The following is an 11,533-nucleotide window of genomic DNA, read 5'->3' on the forward strand; positions in this document are numbered from 1 at the left end:
TAACTGTGCTAACCACTGTGCTACCATGCTGCCCACATTTTTGTCTTATAATGCTACTTTGGACTGCAGCAACTCACCAAGCCTCCTTCAACAGCACCTTCTAGACCCGGGACCTCTAGCACCAAGAAGGACAAGGACAGCAGATCACCACCTGCAAGATTCCCTCCAAGCCTCGCACCCTCATGGGCTGGAACTATATCGCTGTTCTTTCACTGTTGCCGTGTCAAACCCCTGCACTGTGGGTGTAGCTATGCTACATGGACTGCAGCAATTCAAAAAGGTGGTCCGTTATCACATTCTCAAGGGAAGTTAGGGATGGGAAACAAATGCTGACTAAGCCAGTGATGCCCATTTCCTGTGAAAGAATAAACAACAAAAAAATAATATTTGCACTAAAGGCCTGATTCTTCAATTGTGCACTCCTGGTGAAGAGCGGCTGGTCATTGTGGGCTGGTAGGCACTAACTTTCCATCCACTTAAATTATGTATGTTATTCTGTTTTTTTTTAAATGAGACTTATATTTGATATAGAACATTGGGCTGGATTCTCTGCTGGCGGAATGCTCTGTTTTGCCGGCAGCCCAGGGGTTTCCCGGCGGTGAGGGGCTGCCCCACAATGGGAAACCCCATTGACCAGCCGGTGTAATGGAGCATCCCGCTAGCGGGGTGAAACAGAAATGCGGTGCGGCAGGGCAGAGAATCCAGCCCATTGTCTTTAATATCACTCCATCTTTGCCATTAGCCAATAGGAAGCTGAATTTTCACAAGGGCTTTTCCCAATCATTTGCCATAGGTTTAGAGAAGAACCATGGTGTAATTGTTCCTTACCCTATTTTCTCATGATATATATGGTTCTTCCACCAGAGGTATGGCAGATGAGCAAAATAATTCAGTAGAAATTTCCCTCTCGAATTCAATCAACATTTGAATGGTTTACTGGACAGGAGCTTAGTGAGCCTCAGTTTAGAAGCTATACAACTTGGGGTAAAGACTCAAAAACAGTAAGATAGGGAGCCGGAATGAGATGATAGTTTAATTCATGGCTATCAGTGTAGACTCCTGCTAAATAGCAATGAAAGTTGATCAATGATATCAAAGAAACAATAAGGCAGTGCCAAGTTATTCATTTTATATGCAAGCTGTCAGGATGTTGAGGTCTGGCTGAATTTTCAATATTATGAAAAAGTTAGATAATTTTTATCGTTTAGAGGGTAAAAAGTTTCAGACAAAGAACTTACACTGCAGTTATTTCAGGTTTTCATATTTACTATGGCAATCTATGTGTTTTTTAAAAAAAATATGCATGTTAAATAAAATCCAAACTGTACACAAGTAATACAGATAATTGATAGCATATAGAGGCATCTGTCCGACAATTAGAAGTATTGGAAACAATCTGAAAACATAATATAAATAATCTCTAAACAACATCAATTATATTTGTTGTGAATTTAACCGATAAGTTCTTGAAGTTCATTATTAACTCTTTTCTTCTGTACATGCCTGTCATTTAACTGAAAAGGCTTGTTTCCAAATTTTGAAATTGGTACTTTTCTATTTTGACTGGGATAATGAATGACTTCTAAGAATTAAGCATTTGACAACATAAAATATAAAGTTGTACAAATTTAGTGGATTTGTAATACAAAATTAAATGCAATCAATTGCACTGAGCAGAATTTTGTAAATCATATAATAGCATTCATCTACCATAATCAACATTGAGTACAAGTCAGGAGTGTGATAGAATACTCTTTGCCTGGATGAACGCAGCTCCAGCAACACTCAAGAAGCTCGACATCATCAAAACCAAAAAACCCCGCTTGACTGGCACCCATGCACCATCTTAAACATTCAGCCTCTCCACCACTAATGCAGAGTGACAGAAGTATGCCCCATCTCCAAGATGCACATGCAGCAACTCACCAAGACTCCTTCGACAGTACCTTCTAACTCCACAATCTTAACCAGTTAGGACAATGGTAATAGATGCAATGGGGTGTACCTGCAGTGATTCAAGAAGGCAGTTCACCACTACCTTCTTATGGGCAATTATGGATGAACACATGTTGGCCTAGCCAGTGCTACCCACATCCAGTGAAAGAAACAAAATAATCTCCACTGACATGCTGAAGGCACATTTCAGGTACCTGAATCTATCTGTAGGTGACTTGCAACATAGTCTTACCAGAGTCTCAACGATTATGGTGGAAGGCTACATGCACCTTCTAATGATAGTCGATAGTCCAGTTGATTGGAGATCCCTCCTCTGTACAGCTACAAATCAAACCCCTCACGAGCGACTCTTCATTTTTTCTAGGGGCACTACCACGGGGGTCTCACTTCCGGCGTGGCTAAGGACACCAGGCCCGGTCCTCCTGAGGAAGCACGTCAGGGGACACAAAACTGACCCCCTTGTTGAAAAGGTGCACCTCCTCCATTCAAACCCCCAGTACGCATTCGTGGAGTTCCCGGACGGTCGCCAGGACACAGTATCCCTTCGGGACCTGGCACCCGCTGGATCCAGCCCCCCCCCCCCACCCCCGCTGAGGAACCCCTTACCCCATTCCCTATGCTTCCGCCCCCTCGCGCCCCCGATTCCACAAGCTCACCCCACCGGTTCCACGCGCCAGAACCAGCTCGCCCCCAGCGCCCCCAATCTCCGGTCGAGCCAGAGGTGTATAAAGTTTGGACGAGACCCGTCCCGGAGTCTGCCATCGTACCCCAGCTCTCAACACCCACCCAGCCACTGCAAGAGGCTACAACCCCGGTGCTCCGCAGATCGAAAAGAACAATTCACCCACAGGACAGACTAACTCTGTGAGCCACCACTCCCGCTGGACTCGATTTTTTTCACGGGGTGAATGTGGTGAATGTGATTCACACTGGATTATAATCTGTATATACATGTGTCTATATTGTAAGTGCAGTTGCACTACCTCTCCTCCAGGTGGAGTAGCTCTGGGAATGCCTGAGTTGTAAGGGGCTTCTCCCTTGGCTCTGCCCAGGACTCCTCCCCCGGAAGCTGCTCTAGAAAGATCAGTGCCACATGGTCAGCCGGCCAGTTCACCGAAAGTTCAATGGCTAATAGGCTGGCTCTGTTGTGAGTATATTAAAACCGCTATTCTGAAATGAAAAAATGAAAATTGCTTATTGTCACGAGTAGGCTTCAATGAAGTTACTGTGAAAAGCCCCTAGTCGCCACATTCCGGCGCCTGTCCGGGGAGGCTGGTACGGGAATCGAACCATGCTGCTGGCCTGCCTGGTCTGCTTTAAAAGCCAGCGATTTAGCCGAGTGAGCTAAACCAGTCCCTATTCTAATCCTACAATCACGTGTCCGTAAAATTGTTGGTTCCAACACCGGGTAAGTCATGTGCCTCTCAGCCTAGGTAGCTCCGCCTACATGGCGGGATATAAGAACCCGTGTTCCCCGACAGTCGGCCATTCTTCTGTACGTCTGCTGCCGGGCACACATCTTGTGCATTGAAGCCTTTTGTTTGGATCTCATCTTCGTCTCGTGTCCAATTGATGGTGCATCAGGAACTGACCGACAAATTGCCCCTATGCAGTAAGGAAGCTTTCCTCCAACCCTCGGATGGCATATTTTATCTTCTCCAGGTGGAGAAATTCTGAGAGATCAGCGAGCCAGTCTGCAGCTGTGGGTGCTGCTGCTAATCGCCAGCCTAGCAGGATTCTCCGGCGTGTGATCAGGGAAGCGAAAGCAAGGGCGTTGGTCCCCTTCCCCATGTGTAGCTCTGGCTGCTCTGATACCCTGAAGATTGCCACATTTGGGCATGGCTTCACCCTCACCCCCACAGCCTTGGACATTGCCTCGGCGTAGGCTGTCCAGAACCCAGCAAGTTTGGGGCAAGCCCAAAACATGTGGGTGTGGTTGGTCGGGCCCCTCTGGCACTGTTCACATTTATCTTCCACCTCCGGGAAGAATCAGCTCATTCGGGTTAGAACATAGAACAGTACAGCACAGAACAGGCCCTTCGGCCCTCGATGTTGTGCCGAGCAATGATCACCCTACTTAAACCCACGTAACCCGTATACCCGTAACCCAACAATCCCCCCATTAACCTTACACTACGGGCAATTTAGCATGGCCAATCCACCTAACCTGCACATCTTTGGACTGTGGGAGGAAACCGGAGCACCCGGAGGAAACCCACGCACACACGGGGAGGACGTGCAGACTCCACACAGACAGTGACCCAGCAGGGAATCGAACCTGGGACCCTGGAGCTGTGAAGCATTGATGCTAACCACCATGCTACCGTGAGGCCCCCAGGGTTCTGGTCAGGTGCGCTCTGTGCACCACTTTGAGCTGCAATAGGCTTAGCCTTGCGCAGGAGGAGGTGGAGTTCACCCTGCTCAGTGCTTCGCTACAGAGCCTCCACCCCACTTCTGTCCCCAGTTCGTCCTCCCATTTCTGTCTGGTCTCGTCCAGTGGTGTACGGGCTCTGTCCAGTAGCAGTCCATATATTTTCCCACAGAGCCCCCCTCCTTACTGTAGATAGTCATCAGGTCCTCTAATAGTGTGGTCTCCAGGGCTCTGGGGTATCCTACTGTCTCTTTGTGGAGGAAGTTTTTCATTTGTATGTATCTCATTTCCTGTCCTGTCGCCAATTCCCACTTCTCTGTCAGTTCATTCAGCGTCACTAGTCTGTGCCTTGCGTAGAAGTCCCTAACTGTCAATTTTCCCCCAACCTGTCTCCATTTTTAAAATGTTGCGTCCAGCATGATTGGCGGGAATCTGTGGTTACCGCAGGTGGGGGCCATGGAGGACACTCCGGTCAGCCTGAAATGCTGTCTTAGCTGGCTCCACGTTTTCAGTGTAGCCATTACCACTGGGCTCAATGTGTATTTTGCTGAGGGGGATGGGAGTGCTGCCATGGCCAGGGCCCAGAGGGTCATTCCCTTACAGGAGGCTTCCTCCATCTGTACCCACTCAGATTTGGGTTTGTGTACCCACCCCTCATTCTTTCCGCTGTTGCTGCCCAGAGGGAATATTGCAGATTTGGCAATTTCCCTTAATTTTCCTCCTTTGTTGTGTTGATTTGGGGACTCTTTGGAGACTCTTGGAATTTTGCCACAGAAACGCCAAAATTAAGCTATCTAGTTTCTGGAAGAATGCCTCAGGGATGAAGATCGGTATGGACCTAAACAGGAAGAGGAACCTCGGCAGTAAGGGCAGCACGGTAGCATAGTGGTTAGCATCAATGCTTCACAGCTCCAGGGTCCCAGGTTCGATTCCCGGCTGGGTCACTGTCTGTGCGGAGTCTGCACATCCTCCCCGTGTGTGCGTGGGTTTCCTCCGGGTACTCCGGTTTCCTCCCACAGTCCAAAGATGTGCGGGTTAGGTGGATTGGCCATGCTAAATTGCCCGTAGTGTCCTAAAAAGTAAGGTTAAGGGGGAGTTGTTGGGTTACGGGTATAGGGTGGATACGTGAGTTTAAGTAGGGTGATCATTGCTCGGCACAACATCGAGGGCCGAAGGGCCTGTTCTGTGCTGTACTGTTCTAAAATTCTAAATTCTAAGTTCAGTTTGATCGCCTGCACTCTCCCCGCCAGGGAGAGTGGGAGTCCGTCCCACCTCTGTAGGTCCTTTTTGACTTCCTCCACCAGGTTGGTCGGGTTCCATTTGTGGACCTTTTTCCAGTCTATTTGGATACCCAGGTATTGGAATCTGTTTTGGGCTATTTTGAATGGGAGTCCCTCCAGCTCTGTCCCTCCCTCATTTGGGTTCACTGGGAATGCCTCATTTTTACCCAGGCTGAGTTTGTAACCTGAGAAGGTTTCTAACTCTTTTAGGATTCGCATGATTGCTTTCAGTCCTTCCTGTGACTTTGAGACGTACAGGGGCAGGTCATCCGCATAGAGTAAAACTCAGTGCTCCTCATTGGATGCCCTTCAGTTTTTCACACCCCGTAGCGCTATCGCCAGGGATTTGATTGCTAATGCAAACAGGAGCGGGACAGTTGGCATCCTTGCCTTGTGACTCTTTGTAGCTGGAAGTATTCAGAGCTTCGGTGTTCGTTCAAACGCTCACCTTGGGAGCGTTGTACAGGAGCCTCACCCAGGCGGTGAATCCTGCTCTTAGCCCAAACCGTTCCAGTACATCAAGGAGGTACCTCCATTCGACTCTATCGAAGGCCTTTTCTGCATCCAGGGAGACGATCACCTCTGGTGTTCTCTCCCCGGGGGGTGATCATTATTATGTTCATCAGCCGCCTGATGTCCGCAGTGAGTTGCCTACACTTGACAAAGCCCGTTTGGTCTTCAGGGCTCACCTCCAGTACAGCGTTCTTCAGCCTTTTGGCCAGGACCTTTGCGAGTATCTTTGCGTCAACATTCAGCAGTGAAATGGGTCCAAATGACCCATATTCTGTCGGGTCTTTCTCTTTTTGGGTATCAATGAGATTGTGGCCTGGGCTAGCATAGGAGGAAAAGTGCCCCTTGCCAATGAGTCTGCGAACATGTCCCTTAGGTGTGGGGTCAAGGCTGGTGCAGATTTTTGTAGACATCCGCCTGGAACCCTACAAAAATTTGATGTTCTCCCTGCATCCCCATTGGGAGGCTCGGAGGTGTACACTCCTCGGCAGAAGGTCTCAAATGCTCTGTTGACCTCTTTTGGTTCCACTACCAGTCTACCTCTGTCATCCTTTACCTGCACTGTTACCCTCGTGGCTGCCTGCTTTCTCAATTGGTGAACCAGTAGGCGGCCAGCCTTTTCTCCGTGTTCGTAAAAGGTCTTCTGTGTCTGGTGGAGTTGCTGCATTGCTTTCCTAGTGGATAGCAGGTTAAAGTCCATTTGTAACTTTTTCCTCTCCGCCAGCAGCTCTACGGTCGGGGCCTCGGAGTACTTTCTGTCGACTTCCAAGATGGAGTCGCTCAGCTGTTGACTGGCCCCCCTCTCTTCCCTATCTCTGTGTGCTTTGTACACAGCCTTCAGTGCCTCCAAGAAGGTGGAGGGTGAGACTTCCCCGTTCTGGTTGCTAGTCATGTAGTCACCTATGGTCTGCGATGTTTTCTGGCAGAAGCCTTGTTGGCCAGGAGGTCCATGTCCAGCCTTCATGTGGGGCACTGGCCACGGCCTGTCTGAAACCTCACATCCACGTAGTGCGGTGCGTGGTCAGAGATGACGATCGTGGAGTATTTCGCTGCTGGAAGCAGCGATTTCCCCACTGCAAAGAAGTCAATACGGTTATATACCTTGTGCACTTGCGAAAAGAACGAGAATTCATTTTCCCCCGGGTGCAGGAACCTCCACGGGTCCACCGCCCCCATCTGCTCCATAAATGCTCCCAGTTTCTTAGCCATGCCTGTGTTCTTTCCTGTTCTGGGATTTGATTGGTCGGTCAGCGGGTTCTGTACGCAGTTAAAGTCGCCCCCCCATAATCAGTCGGTGCGTGTCAATGTTGGGGATTTAGCCATGGTCTTTTTTATGAAATCTGTGTCGTCTTAGTTGGGAGCGTACACATTTAGCAGAACTACCGGTGCCCCATCTAGGACACCGCTGACCATGACGTACCGTCCCCCTGTGTCTGTAACCGTCCTGGTCTCAGTAAATCTTGTCCTCTTGCTGATCAGTATGGCCACTCCCCTAGCCCTCGTCCCGTAGCATGAATGGTACGTCTGCCACACCGATCCTTTCCTTATCAGCAGTCTGTCCTTCTCCCTCAGGTCCGTCTCCTGCAGTTAGACTATGTTTCCCTTTGTTAGGGGGCCGTCCAACATGGCCACGGTCGCCATTTTCACTATGAGGTCGGGCCCCTGCACTCCGGGGTTTCCCTTTGTCCAGGGAGCACCCAACATGGCCGCCAACTGGGTGCGTCCCTGCACTCCAGGGTCTCCGTTTGTTTCGGGACCCTCCAAAGTGGCTGTTTGCGGCGCCATTTTGATTCCTCGGCCTGCTCCATGCCTGCTAATGCCTATGTCTGTCTCGCTGTCAACCCTTTCCTATCCTTCTGCCCTTTTTCTGTTCTGTGAGTCCCCCCGTACCCTCCTTCCCTCTTCCCCTTCCTGTCCCTCCCTCCCTCCCTTTCCCCTCCCTATCCCTCCCTCCCTTTCCTCCCCCTGTATTCACCCCCTTTTCTGTCCTGACACCCCTTGTTCTGTCGCCTGGACCTGTTATCCTGGTCCTCTACCTTTCCCCTTAGGTTCCCTTGGGCCGCCACCAACCTCTTCACCTCGGACTCCAGAGCCACGATCTTATCACCCTGGTCGGTTGCCGCCCTTTCCTGGGCTTCCACCTTCTTTCCCAGGCTGTCCATCTTGCGCTGGAGGGTGGCCATTGCTTCCATCACCACCTCCTTCACTTCCTTTTTCATTACCACCTGGACTTCCATTTTGATCGCATCCCTCATGGCAGCCAGTTCTTTTTTTAGGAATGTCTTCTATCCATCCCCGGTGTATTAGGGGTCATCGCTGCCCGTTCATGTTCCTCTGTTCGGGCCACCGGTTGTCCCCTCTCTTGTTTCGCCAGAGCCTCCACCTCGCCTCGTGTATCCGCTGGGTCACCTGCTCGTTGCTGCTGCCCCTTGCTGCCGCTTCTGTCTTCTCGACGACCCTTTGAGCTGCCGTTTGCCGGCATCTTCTCTTCTTCTTCTCTACTAGTGCCTTTTTGATTTCTAGGAATTGTGGGTGGCTTTTTGAGCCAAGAATCCTGGAAACATTGCTATTTTGGGTCTGATTGGGAGGAGAGCCACCTGATGTGCGTTCGCTCAGCACATCACCACCACCAGAAGTCCGGAAAAGACATGGGTGGTTGGATATGAGTATTCAGCGATCGTGGTTTCTGACCACGCGCCACACTGGCGGGTGGATGGGGCAAGCTCTCAGAGGCCACAGTGGAGGTTGGATATAGGGTTATTGGCCGATAAGGAGGTCTGTGAGAAGATAGGGGTGGCTATCCGGAACTATGTGGAGGATAAGAAGTCGGGGGAGATCTCTGCAGCTACATTGTGGGAAGGCAGCGGTTAGAGGGCAATATATTTCAATTAGGGCGCATAAGGTGAGGTCAGAAAGGCTGAGGCTGGTGGAGGCCATTCTGTTGGTGGACCGGAGATACTGCAACTGAGGTGCAGCCTCTGAAGGAGAGGCAGAAGCTCCAAATGGAGTTGGGGCTAATGTGAACGGGGGAGGCAATGGGACCACTGGGCAGGGCCAGAGGAGCAGTGTGCGAATGTGGGGAGAAGTCAAGCAGGATGTTCTTGAGGAGGCAGATGGCAATGAGGTAGATTGCACCAATGAGGGATGGAGGCAAGCTGGTAACAGAGCCTGGGAAGGTAAATGGGGTGTTTGAGGCTTTTTATCGGAAGTTGTACAGTTCGGAGCCCTCAGCAGGGGATGAAGGCATGAGGCGGTTTCAGAATGGGCTGGCATTCCCGGGGGTGGATGTGGCGATGGTACAGGAGCTGGGGGCCCCAATTGGACTGGGTGAGAAATCCATTTGGGTGATGCAGTCGGGTAAGGACCTGGGCCCTGACAGGTTCCCAGAGGAGTTTTATAAGAGGAGCTGAGGCCCCCATTAGTGAGGATGTACAATGAGTCGGTAGGGAGTGGCAAGCTCCCTCCCATGATGTGTCAGGTCTCTCAATCTCAATTGGCATAGTGGTTAGCACAGTTGCTTCACAGCTCCGGGGTCCCAGGTTCGATTCCCGGCTTGGGTCACTGTCTGTTTGAAGTCTGCATGTTCTCCCCGTTTCTGCGTGGGCTTCCGCCAGGAGCTCCGGTTTCCTCCCGCAGTCCAAAGACGTGCAGGTTAGGTGGATTGGCCATGATAAATTGCTCTTCGAGTCCAACAGGAAAGGTTAGGTGAGGTTACTGGGTTGCCAGGATAGGGTGCTCTTTCCAATGGCCGGTGCAGACCCGATGGGCCTAATGGCCTCCTTCTGCACTGTAATTTCTATAATTCTATTTCAAAGAAAGACAAAGACCTGGAACACTGTGAGTCGTATTGTCTGCTATTGTTGTTAAATGTGGATGTGAAAATATTAGCAAAGGTGTTGGTGGTGTGGATAGAGAACTGTGTGCTAGGGGTGATAGGGGAGGACCATACAGGGTTCGTGAAGGGATGGCAGCTATTGGTCAATGTTCGGACACTATTGAATGTGATAATGATACTCTCAATGGTCCAGGAATGGAGGTGGTTGTGTCTATGGACACAGAGAAGGCATTTGTTCGTATGGAGTGGCCATACTTATTCGAGGTGCTGGGGCGGTTCGGTTTGTCGACTGGGTGAGATTGTTGTAGAGGGCTCCGAAGGCGAGTGTGGCAATTCAAAGTATCTTGGGTTACTCTGGGGGATGAGGCAGGGATGCCTGCTCTCTCCTTTGCTCTTTGCCATAGCGATTGAACCGTTGGCAATAGCACTTGGCTTCAAGGGGGTGGCAGAGCATGGGGGGTGGTGGGGTGGGGTGGGTAAGAGGGGTAGAGCACCAAGTCTTTTTATATGTTGATGACCTCTCCTTATATATAGTGAACCTGGTTGAAATTTTCAACGGGATTATGGGATCTTGGGGGAGTTCAGTCTTTTATCAGATATAAGCTCAACATGGGAAAAAGTGAGATATTCCCGATCAATGCCCGGGGACTGGGAGGGGGGGGGGGGGGGGGGGGGGGGGGGGGTCTTTGTGAGCTCTCCCGAACAGATCCTCTTTTCACTTATCTTATAATCATTCTAATCTTTCAAAATTTAATTAAAAAAAAAAAATTTAGATTACCCAATTATTTTTTCCAATTAAGGGGCAATTTAGTGTGGCCAATCCACCTACTCTGCACATTTTTGGGTTGTGGGGGTGAGACCCACGCAGACACGGGGAGAATGTGCAAACTCCACACGGACAGTGACCCAGAGCCGGGATCGAACCTCGGACCTCGGCGCCGTGAGGCAGCAGGGCTAACCCACTGCGCCACCGTGCTGCCCTGTTGTATTTATTTTATTTTATTTTCATGCGCTTAATGATCTGTTGAGCTTCTCGCAGAAAAATACTTCTCACTGTACCTCGGTACACGTGACAATAAACAAAATCCAATCCAATCCAGAGCTGGGCCCAGCTGCACAAGTTGAATCTGGCAAAGCTCATGGAAGGAATGAAGGGGAATTTAGGTGGTGGGATGCGTTGCCTTTGTCATTGGCTGGAAAAGTCCAGATGGTAAAGATGATGGTGTTGCCGAAGATTTTGTTTGTGTTTCAGAATCTTGCCGCATCGAATTATTATTGGGCGGTGAAGGGGAACATTTTCAGAGACTACATATTCGGCTGGCCTTCACGTAGGGGACTTTCCCTTCAATTATAGCTTAGTCAACTCAAACATTCACAGGCTGTAACTCTGGTAAGAGGTTCTTTATTTTCAAGCTTGATCAATTACGAGAAAGAGAGGTTTGAGGCAGTCTCAAATCTCTGAATTTAGAGAGTTTCTGTACGGTAATTATACATTTTTAAAAAGCTAGTCCCCCCCCCCCCCCCCCGGCCAAGTAGGCTGGGATCCAATTACGTCATTAAACCAATAAAATATATTTTTCT

Source organism: Scyliorhinus canicula, chromosome 3 (assembly GCF_902713615.1).
Source record: "Scyliorhinus canicula chromosome 3, sScyCan1.1, whole genome shotgun sequence".
NCBI lineage: Eukaryota > Metazoa > Chordata > Chondrichthyes > Carcharhiniformes > Scyliorhinidae > Scyliorhinus > Scyliorhinus canicula.